A 16,329-nucleotide genomic window follows, 5' to 3' on the forward strand; every position below is an offset into this window, starting at 1 on the left:
ATAAAATAAAAAATGAAAAAAATAGAAAAAAAAACAAAAGTAAAAAATGGAAGTGTCTTTTGGTACAAAAAAACAAACAAACAAACAAAAAACAGGGCCTGGGGAGCAATTCAGTGTATACTGGGGTTCTGGTGGACCTGTGGGGTCACGGGACATACTGAATATCTTTTGATATTCAACCCTTCTAAGTCATACTAACTGTGGAAGTATTATCAATGCACATGTTCTAAAAAGATCCTGAAACTTTATATTTCACAAAACAGAGTGAGTGACATAATGAATGGCTGTCTACAAATTTGAGCACTTTTTGTATACCTGATCTAAACTTGAGGTGAAACAATTTTAGCAGCATGAATCCGAATTCAAGGGCAAGTGAATAATTTGCCTAGGGAGCATGCATCAGGAAAACTGTAGCATTTTGTAAGAGGTGGTTATTTAGTTTTGAATTATCTAAATTATTTTATGTATTGCCTCGATTCTCTAGGCGATTAATCATCTTCACAATGAAATGGAATGTCTTACTTAAAGATAAATTTTCTTGATTTTTAAAAACGAACTGGAAGTCTACTTTCTTCCCTTCCAAAACAACATAAATATTCGAGGCCTTTCAATTCACTTTAACATAGAACTAGAGACCGGCGCCACGGCTCACTAGGCTAATCCTCCACCTGCGGCACTGGCACACCGGGTTCTAGTCCTGGATGGGGTGCCAGATTCTGTCCCGGTTGCCCCTCTTCCAGGCCAGCTCTCTGCTGTGGCCCAGGAGTGCAGTGTAGGCAGGCCCAAGTACTTGGGCCCTGCACCCCATGGGAGACCAGGATAATACCTGGCTCCTGCCATCGGATCAGCATGGTGCACCGGCCACAGCACGCCAGCTGCAGCGGCCACTGGAGGGTGAACCAACAGCAAAGGAAGACCTTTCTCTCTCTCTCTCTCTCACTGTCCACTCTGCCTGTCAAAAAAAAAATAGAACTAGATAATTAAACTAAATTTTAAAAATAAACTTAAAAAGACCTATTGGGGAAAATATCCCTACTACCAAAAGCAATTCTAAAGTAGCCAAAAACAAATTTATTTCTGAATATCCAGGAAAGCAAGTGTAAAGTAAAACATGAATGTTGTTACTGCACTATTCATTTCTTTATCAAATACCAGTTGATGTTCTGGGCAATGCATTAGGCAGCGTTGATAAGAAAACATTCTAGCCACAGTGTATTTCCACAAAAGTTACAAAAAAGCAAATTACAGGCTTTCTAAACAGTACTATTTGAACGATAAACATAAGAATAAGGAAAAAAGACCTTATGTATAATACACCTTTTTATTTTCCCACATACTCATCACAGAAAATTTTCAAACTGAAAAAATAAAAATGTGAAGGAAATCAAAACATTCTGTGCCGGCCGCAGTGGCCATTGGAGGGTGAACCAACGGCAAAGGAAGCCTTTCTCTCTGTCTCTCTCTCACTGTCCACTCTGCCTGTCAAAAATAATTTAAAAAAAAAAGAAAATCAAAATGTTCTCGGTATTTCCACCTTCACTGATGTGGAGATAAATATACTAACATTCCTCCACACATTTAAGTACCATATTTATATATATACACATGCAAAATCAAATATACTTTTCATATAATTCAAAATTCAGACACTCAGTTTCCTCTTGGTAGACATTTTCCTTGCTGTTTGTTTCTAATATAAACAACAGCATAGTAAACACCTTTGGAAACATATCCCTTATTGCTTCTCTGATGACTAATCTCTAACACTGACTTCCCACAGATCACTGAGCCATACCTGCCAGTATTTGTGTCCTTGTGACAGTCCATCCACTTGAATTTTGGCAGGTTCTGTGACTTGCAACAAACAAAATCTGGCAGAAATTAATTGTTCTATGATGTAAGTTCCAAGATATGGTCTGAAGATATTTTTGGATTCCATTTTGATTTCCTGAAACATTCACTCTTAAGACTTGAGCAACTTTGCAAGCAGTTTAACAACTCCTAGAACACTGACAAAAAAAAAAAAAAAGCCATACGAAGACACACTAAAGACGAGATGCCACATGAAGGAAAAGTTAGCAAGACAGGGAAAGAGGCAGAGAGGAAGAACAAGAAAGAAAGAGATCAAGAAAAATCACTGAGACTTTAGAGATATTGAGACACCCCATTGAAACTGGATTCTCCAGCTCAGCAGTGTCCGTTGACATCATATCAATCACACTAACTGCCCAGCTGAGCTGTTCCAAAGTGCCTGATATAGAGGCAGGTGTGGCTCATGGGCTAAGCTGCCACTTCCAGTGCAGGCATCTCATATCTGAGTGCTGGAACGAGCAGATTTTTTTTTTATTTTAACTTTTATTTAATAAATATAAATTTCCAAAGCACAGCTTTTGGATTACAGTGGATTTCTGCCCCCCCATACTTCCCTCCCACCCACAACCCTCCCACCTCCCACTCCCTCTCCCATCCCATTCATATCAAGATTCATTTTCAATTATCTTTATATACAGAAGATCAATTTTGTATCTATTAAGTAAAGACTTCAACAGTTTGAAGTCTTCAAGTCATTAATTTCCCCCTTGGAAACTAAGTTAAGCAAAGAATCACTGATTCTTATAATTAATACATGCAGGATATTTATGATAACTTTCAAGGTAAGAACACTTAAACATAAGAAATTGTGCAAATAAAGATTATGATTAGGCATAGAAAAATTCAAATTTGAAATATTTTTCTGCCATTCTATATATTTTATAATTTCTAAAATTATAATACATTCCTGTCAGCATCAAAGAAAAAATAAATATAAATATGGACTTGAAGATGTAGAAAAGCAATCACTAAAATGACCTAACAAATTTATTTGGCTTGTTGTATATCACAGCATAAAAATATTGTCCAAAATCATGCTGTAGTAATATGAACTGTAGATTTGTACATTTAATTAAAGGTTGTAGACTCTGATATTTCTGTTAAGATCTTAAGATATTTTATATCCCATGATGTCTGAAACATATGCACACACAGAATAGTGTCTTGTTTTTAACATTTAAATAATCACATAAAATCATGTATCATAATTTTTTCCATTCCCCTGTGTGTTCCAATTCAATACTTGTTCACTCAGACACAACTTTCACAATCAAATATCTTTGAAATATTTTGCCCATATTTATTTAATCATCACTCTCACACTTTGTGACGTACTACCTGAAGCAATGAAGGATGTAGTGCTACCACTTCCCTAAGAGTTAACATTACAAATCTACTTCTTTAGGGCTTAAATTTGAAGTGCATCTATTTTAATGAGTTGTGTCTAAACATCTAAAACTGGTAATAGATTACTTTTTTGTGGATTCCTCTTAGGAAACAGAGAATACATTAATTCAATACTATTTTCCATAAAATGAAAACTATGGTTTTCAAATGTTGATATTTTTATATTTAAAAATAAAGGTAACAGATAATTGAAAACATTTTTTTTCTCTTCATAGTTCAATAATTCACAGTAAATTTGCTCTAATGTGCTGAATTTAAGAAAAGTTTGTTAGCTTACTTATTTTTATATTTATTTGAAAGGCAGAGAGACAAAGAATGGAACAGACAGAGATCTCTCATCTGCTGCTTTGCTACTCAAATGCCTGCTAGAGTCTGAGCTGGTGCAGGCCAAGGCCTGAAGCCTGTAACACAATCCAGGTTTCCCACATGGGTGATAGGGACCAAAGACTGAATCAGTTCTGGTGTGTGCATTAGCAGGAAGCTAGACTTGGAAGGATTGGAAAATGGATCAAAGATACTCTGATATGGGATGTGGGCTTCCCAGGTGACATCAAAACAGCTGTGCCAAATGTCTACTCCCAATTTTTGTTTCTTAGGTGCAGTGAAAATTCTAGATTGCCAATCATACTTTCTTTTTTCTTTTTCTTTTTCTTTTTCTTTCTTTCTTTCTTTTTTTTTTCACAGGCAGAGTTACAGACAGTGAGAGAGAGGAGACAGAGAGAAAGGTCTTCCGTCTGTTGGTTCACCCCACAAGTGGCCGCTATGGCCAGCACTGCACCAATCTGAAGCCAGGAGCCAGGTGCTTCTCCTGGTCTCCCATGTGGGTACAGGGCCCAAGCACTTGGGCCATCCTCCACTACCCTCCCAGGCCACAGCAGAGAGCTGGACTGAAAGAGGAGCAACAGGGACAGAATCCAGTGCTCCAACCGGGACTAGAACCCAGGGTGCCAGAGCCACAGGCAGATGATTAGCCAAGTGAACCGTGTCGCTGGCCAAATCATGCTTTCTTGAGGTATTCTTCACAGCAGTTAATAAGATTTATAGTACTCTGGGGAATTATTACAATGTAATTCATATTAGCCTATTTTAAGAAATATCTGTCCAAATTATCTATAAAATATCTTTTTTTGGATTGAAGAAAACTGATAAAGTGTAACACAAAAATGCCTACTCTGAGATAATTGCAGGATGATCAGTGTGGCAGATGAAAAACAGAACTTTCACTGCTATTTCATTGAAGCATATTCAACAGGTTGACTTAAATCATTGTAAAAAATAGGAGAGAACATTAATAAAATATTATTAAAGGTTTGTCTTTTAAAAATATATTTCTATATAATCTGCTCTTTTTATTCTCTACAGCCATTACTGAGACAGTGGGCAGAGGGAGTGGTTAAGCCACCTGGGAGTTTTCTCAAGCTCTAAGGGATATGTGTTTGATTCCTTTTGCTCTGAATAGAAACAGATCACCTGTATGGACTAGATTCACCTCAGCTTAGAGGGCCAAGGCTGACCTAGATTGACCTGCAGCTCACTATACACTCATGGTCATACATCAGCCTGCTAATAACATTCTTATCAGTCACCATGACAGAAACAGAACCATACAAGGAGCAAAACGGGGCATTAGATAGATTCTGGGTATCTCTAGATATTTTTTTTAAAAAAATTTTTATTTATTTATTTGAATGTCAGAGTTACACACACACACACACACACACACACAGGTCTTCTATCTGCTGGTTCACTCCCCAAATGGACACAACGGCCGGAGCTGCGCCTATCTGGAATCAGGAGCCAGGAGCTCCTTCCGGGTCTCCCACATGGGTGCAGGGGCCCAAGGACTTGGGCCATCTTCTACTGCTTTCCCAGGCTATAACAGGGAACTGGATCGGAAGTGGAACAGCTGGGACTTGAACTAGTGCCTTTAGGGATTCTGGCACTGCAGGCCAGGGCATTAACCTGCTGCAACACAGTGCCGGCCCCTCTACCTACTTCTAAGATGCTCTGATGATTCCCAAACAGGTGAAGAGTCCTGCAATATATGTGGTTTTGAGCACTAATCAATCTCAAAGTGGAAATTTTTTCATAGAACAAAATTAGGATGTCTCCCTACTTTGGCTGGAGTAGCTTTAGACCCTCCTATATTTTCCAGAAGTAAAAATACAGCTCACATGCCTCATGCTTTTCAGGATGTGAGTATGTATTATGATTGTGTTACAGGCTTTTTTCTTGGCTTGATTTCTGCAGTATACTCTAGACACATAGTAGGTACTCAATGAATATTCAATAATTAAATTTGCCCTTTTTTTGAAAAAAAATTAATTAAGCATTGAGCCATTAGCTTGTAGGTAAGGAAGCCCTGGAGTGAGTGATGTTACTTAATTGTTCTAATGCTGCTTATCAGGAACTCCGCAGGTGTTCAGAAGCTCTCTTGTAATGATGGATGTTGCCCATTTTCATGCAAGACTTGGCTTTATGTAGTTATTTGTCATTGCTTTTGATAATACCTCTTCTGCATAAAATCTTTTAGGGCTTAGAGACTAGACTTTTTTTTTTAAGATTATTCCCTTTGTAGTATTGAGATGTTCTAGGATGCTTATGGCTTCTTTCCAGTTGCACAAGCTGGTCATCCTAGCAAAAAATATCATATACAATTGGAGTGAAAATGTTAAAAAGTGATATCAAGCAAATATCAATAATTTTTACAAATAGGACATAACTTACTTTCCAATTTCAATACAGCAATGGATTTCAGATATTACATTCCTAGCAAAAAAAAGTTAATAACAGCTAGTTATACAGGTAGTTGGAGACATAATCAATGGACTACAGAAAGTAAGTGGAATGAGGATATTTAGAATTCTTATATAAAATATATAAAATTATTTAAAAATATAATGACAGCTGGCACTGTGGCTCAATAAGCTAATTCTTCACCTTGTGGCGCCGGCACACCGGGTTCTAGTCCTGGTCGGGGCGCCGGATTCTGTCCCGGTTGCCCCTCTTCCAGGCCAGCTCTCTGCTGTGGTCCGGGAGTGCAGTGGAGGATGGCCCAAGTGCTTGGGCCCTGCACCCCATGGGAGACCAGGAGAAGCACCTGGCTCCTGGCTTTGGATCAGCGCGGTGCGCCGGCCACAGCGGCCATTGGAAGGTGAACCAACGGAAAAAAAGGAAGACCTTTCTCTCTGTCTCTCTCTCTCTCACTGCCCACTCAGCCTGTCAAAAAATATATATATAATGACATATCAGTGATAATGCAATGATCTTTCATTGTAATGAAACATTTATTCAAATGCCTTTTTAGACACACCATCTATTTGTAGTTAGTAGCCTTTGCCTTTGCATTTTTTTTAAGTTCGTCAGAGTTTGATTCCAGGACCTAATTACAATGTATATTCTCTCCCAGGGAGCTATTGTTAATATACATTCCACAATACACAATCTCTCTTCTATAAACCACTATGTTTACATATTAAATCCCAAAGTTTCCTCATAAATTTACATTTGTATAACACTCACAGACACTATTGGTCACTATTTTTTAATCTATAGTTATACAAACATGACAGTTTTTAAGTTTTCCTACTTGTTAGGTTTCTGTTCTCTTCCATCACCAGCAGTGATAATATTGCCATCTGCACAGTTATCAAATTGGGAAATTTAAGATAATGTCTTTTTTTTTAACTTTTATTTAATGAATATAAATTTCCAAAGTACAGCTTATGGATTACAATGGCTTCCCCCCCATACCGTCCCTCCCACCCACAACCTTCCCCTTTCCCACTCCCTCTCCCCTTCCATTCACATCAAGATTCATTTTCAATTCTCTTAATATACAGAAGATCAGCTTAGTATACATTAAGTAAGGATTTCAACAGTTTTCTCCCATACAGAAACATAAAGTGAAAAATAATAGATGATTTTTTTAAATGATGATGAAATCAGATCAGACCTATTGTCATGTTTAATCCCAGTGAGAGTCAAGTTGGGAATTGATAATTTCTTTTTTTTTCTTTTTTTTTTTTTTACAGAAGATCAGTTTAGTATGCATTAAGTAAAGATTTCAACAGTTTGCACCCCCATAGAAACACAAAGTGAAATGTATTGTTTGAGTACTCGTTATAGCATTAAATCTCAATGTACAGCACATTAAGGATAGAGATCCTACATGAGGAGTAAGTGCACAGTGACTCCTGTTGTTGACTTTACCAATTGACACTCCTGTCTATGGCATCAGTAATCTCCCTATGCTCCAGTCATGAGTTTCCAAGGCTATGGAAGCCCTCTGAGTTCTCCGACTCTTATCTTGTTTAGACAAGGTCATAGTCAAAGCGGAGCTTCTCTCCTCCCTTCAGAGAAAGGTACCTCCTTCTTTGAAGACCTGTTCTTTCCACTGGGATCTCACTCACAGAGATCTTTTTGCCAGAGTGTCTTGGCTTTCCATGCCTGAAATACTCTCATGGCCTTTTCAGCCAGATCCGAATGGCTTTAGGGCTGATTCTGAGGCCAGAGTGCTATTTAGGACATCTGCCATTCTATGAGTCTGCTGAGTATCTCGCTTCCCATGTTGGATCACTCTCCCCTTTATTTATTCTATCGGTTAGTGTTAGCAGGTACTAGACTTGTTTATGTGCTCCCTTTGACTCTTAGTCCTTTCATTACGATCAATTGTGAACTGAAATTGATCACTTGGACTAGTGAGATGGCATTGGTACATGCCACCTTGATGGGATTGAATTGGAATCCCCTGGTATGTTTCTAACTCTACCATTTGGAGCAAGTCAGCTTGAGCATGTCCCACATTATACATCTCTTCCCTCTCTTATCCCCACTCTTATGTTTAACAGGGATCACATTTCAGTTAATTTTCAACACTTAAGAATAACTGTGTGATAATTACAGAATGAAACCAGTCATATTAAGTAGAACAGACAAAAAAATACTAAGAGGGATAATGTATTAAGTTGTTCATTAACAGTCAGGGCTATGCTGATCATGTCACCGTTTCTCATAGTGTCCATTTCACTTCAGGAGGTTTCCTTTTTGGTGTTCAGTCAGCTGTCACCGATCAGGGAGAACATATGGTATTTGTCCCTTTGGGACTGGCTTATTTCACTCAGCATGATGTGTTCCAGATTCCTCCATTTTGTTGCAAATGACTGGATTTCGTTGTTTCTTACTGCGGTATAGTATTCTAAAGAATACATATCCCATAATTTCTTTATCCAGTCTACCATTGATGGGCATTTAGGTTGGTTCCAGGTCTTGGCTATTGTGAATTGTGCTGCGATAAACATTAGGGTGCAGATCGCTTTTTTGTTTGCCAATTTAAACTCTTTTGGGTAAATTCCAAGGAGTGGGATGGCTGGGTCGAACGGTAGGGTTATCTTCAGGTTTCTGAGGAATCTCCAGACTGACTTCCATAGTGGCTTGACCAGTTTGCATTCCCACCAACAGTGGGTTAGTGTCCCTTTTTCCCCACATCCTCGCCAGCATCTGTTGTTGGTAGATTTCTGTATGTGAACCATTCTAACCGGGGTGAGGTGAAACCTCATTGTGGTTTTGATTTGCATTTCCCTGATTGCTAGTGACCTTGAACATTTTTTCATGTGCCTGTTGGCCATTTGGATTTCCTCTTTTGAAAAATGTCTATTGAGGTCCTTGGCCCATCTTTTAAGTGGGTTGTTGGTTTTGTTTTTGTGGAGTTTCTTGATCTCTTTGTAGATTCTGGTTATTAACCCTTTATCTGTTGCATAGTTTGCAAATATTTTTTCCCATTCTGTCGGTTGTCTCTTCACTCTCCTGACTGTTCCTTTTGCAGTACAGAAACTTCTCAATTTGATGCAATCCCAAATGTTAATTTTGGCTTTGACTGCCTGTGCCTCCCGGGTCTTTTCCAGAAATTCTTTGCCTGTGCCAATATCTTGAAGGGTTTCTCCAATGTTCTCTAATAACTTGATGGTGTCAGGACGTAGATCTAGGTCTTTAATCCACGTTGAGTGGATTTTTGTGTAAGGTGTAAGGTAGGGGTCTTGCTTCATGCTTCTGCACGTGGAAATCCAGTTTTCCCAGCACCATTTATTGAATAGACTGTCCTTGCTCCAGGAATTGGTTTTAGATCCTTGATCAAATATAAGTTGGCTGTAGATGTTTGGGTTGATTTCTGGTGTTTCAATTCTGTTCCATTGGTCTATCCATCTGTTTCTGTACCAGTACCATGCTGTTTTGATTACAACTGCCCTGTAGTATTCCTGAAATCTGGTATTGAGATGCCTCCGATTTTGTTTTTGTTGTACAAGATTGCTTTAGCTATTCGAGGTCTCTTTTGCCTCCATATGAATTTCAGCATCATTTTTTCTAGATCTGAGAAGAATGTCTTTGGTATCCTGATTGGAATTGCATTGAATCTATAAATTGCTTTTGGGAGAATGGACATTTTGATGATGTTGATTCTTCCAATCCATGAGCATGGAAGATTTTTCCATTTTTTGGTATCCTCTTCTATTTCTTTCTTTAAGGTTTTGTAATTTTCATCGTAGAGATCTTGAACGTCCTTGGTTAAGCCTCTTTGTTAGAGAGATGTGTTTCTTGTAGGCAACAAATAGTTGGGTTGTGTTCTTTGAGCCAGTCAGCCAAACGGTGTCTTTTAACTGGAGAATTCAGACCATTAATGTTCAATGTGACTATCGATACATAGTGTCTTTGCCCTGACATTTTCCCGGAGATATTTTCTACTATATACTTTGAGCTTCCCATGCTCTTTTACTGGTAGGTGTTCTTCCTTTCCCTTCTTTCATATTGATGGCCGTGTTTCTGTGTTTCTGTGTTTCTGAATGTAGCACATCTTTAAGTATCTTTTGCAGGGCTGGACGAGTGGCCACAAAGTCTTTCAATTTCTGTTTGCTATGAAAGGTCTTTATTTCACCTTCATTCACAAATGAGAGCTTGGCAGGATATAATATTCTGGGCTGGCAATTTTTCTCTCTTAGCACCTGTGCTATGTCTCGCCATTCCCTCCTAGCCTGTAGTGTTTCTGATGAGAAGTCTGCTGTGAGTCTGATTGGAGATCCTCTGAGAGTAATCTGATGTTTCTCTCTTGCACATTTTAGGATCTTTTCTTTATGTTTCACTGTTTTAAGTTTAATTACGACGTGTCGTGGTGAGGATCTCTTTTGGTCAAGTTTACTGGGGGTTCTGTGAGCTTCCTGTACTAGGATGTCTCTGTCCTTCTCCAAACCTGGAAAGTTCTCTGCTAGTATCTCACTAAAAGGCCTTCTAATCCTTTCTCTCTCTCCATGCCTTCAGGAACTCCTAGAACTCGAATGTTGATTTTTTTAATAGTATCCTGTAGATTCCCAACAATATTTTTTAGATTTCTAATTTCCTCTTCTTTTCTTTGGTTTGACTGTATGTTTTCCTGTGCTCTATCTTCTAAGTCCGATATTCTCTCTTCTGCTTCACCCATTCTGTTTTTAAGGCTTTCTAATGTGTTTGTCATTTGATCTATTGAGCTCTTCATTTCATTTTGATTTCTCTTCACTATCACACTTTCTTGTTCTACTAGTTTCTGAGTTTCATTTTGATTCTTCCTTAAAATTTCATTTTCACGAGAGAGATTTTCAATCCTGTCCAATAAGGATTTCTGTAGTTCAAGGATTTGCTTTTGAAAACTTCTAAATGTTCTTATCATAAATTTTTTGAAATCCGTATCTTGCATTTCTTCTATCTCATCATCTTCATAATCTTGGCTTGGGGTGTTTTGTTTATTTGGAGGCATCATAGTGTCATCGTTGACCTTGTTCCCTCGATTTCTGTGTTTGTTGCTTGGCATAGTTAATTCTTCTTTCGTCACTGTGCGTTTTTTTTCAATTTTTTATTTTTTTTTAATTTTATACTATGTCCGTGTTAAGTGGACTGCCTGCTGTTGGAGGAGACTTGGAGGCTTGAGATGGGTGCAGCCTGAGAGCTCTGCTTGGTTCTTCCTGGTTAAGGGTGTGCAAAGGTGACACCCTCAGGTTATGCGTGGTAAATCTCTTTTTATTTATTTATTTATTTATTTATTTATTTATTTTATTCAGGGGGTAAGTAACACCGCACGGCACGGCTGTGCAGAATTGATGGTATTTAGCTTCCAGTCTCTGGCTTCTACCCAAAGAGTCTGTGTAGGCTCCTCTGGACTCCCACTGGGTTGTGTAGGCTACTGAATTGTAGTGACTCAGTTCCTTAGCTCTCCCCTGTTGATATGTAAATCCAGAGAGGGGGCCTGCTCTTTGTCTCTTGTGAATTCTTCAAGCCTTGCAGCCTTGCAACCTTTGCAAGGTTAGGGGAAAGAGAAACCCCCAAGCTTTTTTTTTTTTTTCCTTATTTCTGGTAGTGAGTTTGCTGCACTTTCCGGCCCCCCTCTAGATTCTGACCCCCGTTTCCCTGCCAATGTCTCAGGTTATTGAGCTCACCTCCCCTTCCAGCACCGATGTGTGGACTCGGAGCCCTGGACGTCCCAACTCTCCCCGCTGTTTTCTGTGTGACATGCACTCCCTTTCCTGCACTGGCTCGCAGACCCTGCGGCTTCCGTGGCACCCGCGGCTCCCACGGCTCGGCTTCCGCGTGGTGGGTGACCTTGTTGTCCCAGTAGGTCCTCCGATTCACAGCCACTCGATCCAGAAGAGTTTCCTCTGCAATATTTTCCTGGTTCTTTTTTCTGAGGCTACCGTAAGTCTTCTTTTATTAAACTAAATTTTCCCGGACTATCGGTGTGCGCCCTCACTATTCCGCCATCTTCTTCGATCTGCCTTTGCATTTAGAAACATCTGCAAACCTTACTGTTATTGATTTCCTGAACTCTTTTCTGCTTAAATTTTGAAAATTATAGAACTTGCTAAGAACATTTAAAATTAAGCAAACAATGGTAAGTTAGAAAGCAAGATGATCTATTTTTAAATTTACACTCAAAGGAGAGAAGTCTGTGAAATTAACAAAGATATCTGAATATAATTGTGTTGAGTACCAATAGTAGCAATAAGAATGTTTCTAAAACATCCAGCATGGAGCTCCGTAATCAGAAAGTGTTTGTCTTCCCACATAGTTTTCAAATCTCTGATGTCTGATTTGTTGATTTCAGATTATATTCTTCTCTCCTTCTCTCCTTTGGAGGGTCAGTTTTGGACTACTCTTTTAACTTATGAACTCTCAACTACCTGGTTATCTTATGCTACAACTCTGTGGATTTCAGATAATTACAATGCAAGCCCACATCAATAACCAGGTCATAAGATTCCACATCAGGCTAGAGTCAATTCCTATACTTATCTGAAGTGTATTTTCATAATATGCAGAAACTTTAACCATTGAATGGCATACATTAAAAACAAAAACCCCATTATTTTATTTGACTTGATAAAGGCAATACTTTTTGGGATGATGGTCTCAAACAGGCAATAAAATAGTTAATATTTCTTAAGGATTTACAAGGCACTGTCCTGAGTATACATCATGTTTATCTCTTTCAAAATCTATAATAGTTCTGAGATTTAGGTACTTTCATTTTTCATTTTACATGCAAAATATTAAAGACATAGAAGAGTTAAGTACTTTGCTACAGTTACCAAATGAACAAGATAAAAAAAGGAAAAATGTACAAGTATAGATTTCTATATCTGTTCTAATGAATGCCCAACTGTATAAGCAATGAAATTTAGTTTTGGCAAATGATTATATTGATCTTATATCTCAGTGCTCCAGTACAGAGAGGGATGACCTAGGCAATTAGACTCCATAGAGATGAACCTGTGGAAGTATATGATCTTTGCACATTACTGTGTTGCATAATATCAAGTAGCACTATGTAGCAAGTGCCTTCCAATACAGCAGATCAGTGACTTAACACATGGATGTCTTCTGTCCTTTAATTTCTTGAAACAACATATGTTAACAAAGTATTCTAACAACATAAGTCCTAAAAAGATGATCAGTTCATAGCACAAGTTTTCTACTACCCTCTGTACTTAACTGTTATGAACAGCATCCTTCCATCCACCTATTCTATTAGAGCCAGGCTAATTTACTTTGCATTTTTAAGGTAGATGGCACATCCACTAAGAAGTCCCTCACCTACTCATATATCAAAGTTAAGGTCTCTTTATTCTTTCATAACTTTCTGTTACTTTCTACTTCATATCAACATTAAAACATAAATTCCTTAGAAATATAAAGAAAAATTATGGGATTTTTATAGTGAGTGTCTTGATAAATTCCACCAATCATTATCTCTGCCTTTGTTGTTAATTATTATTTAAAAGCTTGTTTCTTTTTTTCATAAGACTTATCTGAAAGGCAGAACAACAGAAATAGAGAAAGGGAAGGACAGGAAGAGAGTGTTCATCTACTGGTTCACTCCTCAAATTACTGCAAAAAAAAAAAAAAAACAGTTCTGGGCCAGGTCAAAGCCAGGGAACCAGGAATTCCATTCTGATCTCCCAGATGGGCAGCAGGGCCACAACTACTTGTGCTGTCTTCTACTGCCTTCCCAGGTGCACTAGCAGAAAGCTGGATTGGAAGCAGAGCAACTGAGATTCTAATGGCACTATGCATAGCAAGCAGTAGCTTAATCGACAATAGTGGCCCCTGTTGTTAATTATTTTACAGCTATAGAGATAGAAATGATTTGTAGAATGCTAATATAATACAAAAGATGAAGTCATTTTTACATCTGTACAGCAATTATTACCTATTTTTTAATTTTAATAGGCAGAATGCTGCATCTTATTCTCCAATATTTTCTGCTTTCAGAAATTTTAATAAATATGTGACATAGTACAATATAAGTATTGAATTAGCTAATTAAATTTATAATGTTGTTGACCTGTATTACACAATTTGTACCACAGGTTCAGATAGAAACCTGATGAGGTACATGCCTCCCATGTGATCCCGTAGCTGATTGGATAGAAGACGCATGCCCTTCACATGATCAGCTCATGGATTGGACTGCTGTGTGCATGGCCTCCCATGTGATTCTGTAGCTGATTGGATAGAATACGCATGCCCTTCACATGATCAGCTCGCGGATTGGACTGCTGTGTGCATGGCCATATAGTGCTTTTGATTGGTCGCTGCAGGTATATAAACCATGTGGCTTTGTGCTGGGGGCGCTCTCTGGACTCCCGAGTTCAGGAGGCCCGTCAGCACAGATGCCGAATAAATCCTCTTGCTTTTGCATCAGCTGGTCTGGACTCTGAGTCTTTGGGGTGTGCCTCTCGACGTGTTAGCATCCTCACTCTGAGGGTCTAACAAGAGAGAGAGAGAGAGAGAGAGAGAGAGATCTTCCATCAGTTGGTTCACTCCCCAAATGGCCACATCATCTGGGGCTGGACCAAATCAAAGCCAGGAGTCAGGAGCTTCTTCCAGATCTCCCAAGTGAGTGCAGGGGCCCAAGCATTTGGGCCATCTCCCACTGCTTTCCCAGGCACATTAGCAGGGAGCTGGATCGGGAGTGGAGCAGTCAATACTCGAACCAGCGTTAATATAAGAGGCTGGAACCACAGTTGGCAGCTTTACCCACTGTGCTGCAATGATAGCTCCCCTTCCAATATTTTATTCACTCTGATTCCTCACTTTCTCTTCTGAAAAACTGAACATATTTCAATACCCTCACATGTGTCTTCACAAATATGTTCTCAGGATGTCAAGATTCATTCAGTCAACAGTGTTTATTTTCACGTATTAAATCACTCGCTCTGTAAACATGTTAATAAAATGATAAAAGACCATCCTCATGAGATTTTCAGTCCAGCAGAGAAAACAAAAAATACCAAATACTTATCTCCACACTTTAAGAAGCACAGTACCATGGATACTTAATAGTTCAGCAATTATCCCCCACTTGCAATCTCCTCGAGTATGGAAGTTGAAGAATCTGAATACTCTCTGCATAGTGTCCCTTTAGACCTGGGAATGATCCTGAAAGAACTGTCCACAGAGAGGACAGACATGTCCACAGAGAAAGCAGAGAACTCCCAGGAAAGGGCCTCATTTACCATGAGAAAAATAGATCTGCCTGGCTCCATGCCGCCCACTGCCATTTTTTCTCTGTAATTGGAGTATAGAAGTCCTCTATTAACCTGAAAGAAAGCCAGAAGTATTATACAGACATCTGTCCAAGATGTTTATCAGATTGATGGACATCTTGGACTTAAAGTAATACATAGAATTTTTAAGACAAAATGAATCGCTGATTACCTAAATTTTATTTATGTGACTGAAGTTTGAAAACTACCCATATGAACAAACAGAATATGATAAATAATTTTGTAGAGAGTTTGATATTAAACAAAATAACTATCTAAAAACAGAACCATCTGGATTCCAATTCTTGCTTAACAGTAAATAACCATAGTAAACCCTGAAAAGAAAAAAAGAAGTAATTATAGTTACACAAGAAAATACATATGGAGAAGACTCTTTGGGGGCCAGCACGGTGGCACAGTGGGTAAAGCTGCTGCGTGCAGTGCCGGCATCTCATATGGTCACTGGTTCAAGTCCTGGCTGCTCCACTTCCAATCCAACTCTCTGCTATGGCCTGGGAATGCAGTAGAAGAAGGCCTAAGTCTTTGGGGCACTGCACCCAGGTGGAAGATCCAGAAGAAGCTCCTAGCTCCTGGCTTCAGAGCGGTGCAGCTCTGGCCATTGTGGACATCTGGGAAGTGAACCAGTGGATGGAAGACCTCTCTCTGTCTCTCGGCTTCTGCCTTTCAGTAACTCTGCCTTTCAAATAAATAAATAATTCTTAAAAAAGAGATATTTTGGCTAAATAAATATGATAAGACCTATATAAATATACATATTTTTAAATTTACAAAATTGTATATGTTTCTCATGTACTATATGTTAAAATATAAAATATGTATCCATTATGGAATGTCCCTATTGAGCCAACAAACATGTTCATTCCTTCAGATACTCACTGTTCAAATCCCTAAATTTAAATCCCTTTAGTATACCATTTTTTCTACTTATATTTTCAAATATGTTAAATCCATCAAGAGACTTAAA

At 38.6% G+C, this 16,329-nt stretch overlaps 1 pseudogene; it reads left to right on the plus strand.

Moving 5' to 3' along the window:
• LOC138850340 (sorting nexin-7-like) overlaps nucleotides 1-16,329 on the plus strand; it is a 415,797-nt pseudogene that overhangs the window by 73,049 nt on the left and 326,419 nt on the right.

This window comes from Oryctolagus cuniculus, chromosome 7 (assembly GCF_964237555.1).
Source record: "Oryctolagus cuniculus chromosome 7, mOryCun1.1, whole genome shotgun sequence".
Taxonomy (NCBI): Eukaryota; Metazoa; Chordata; class Mammalia; order Lagomorpha; family Leporidae; genus Oryctolagus; species Oryctolagus cuniculus.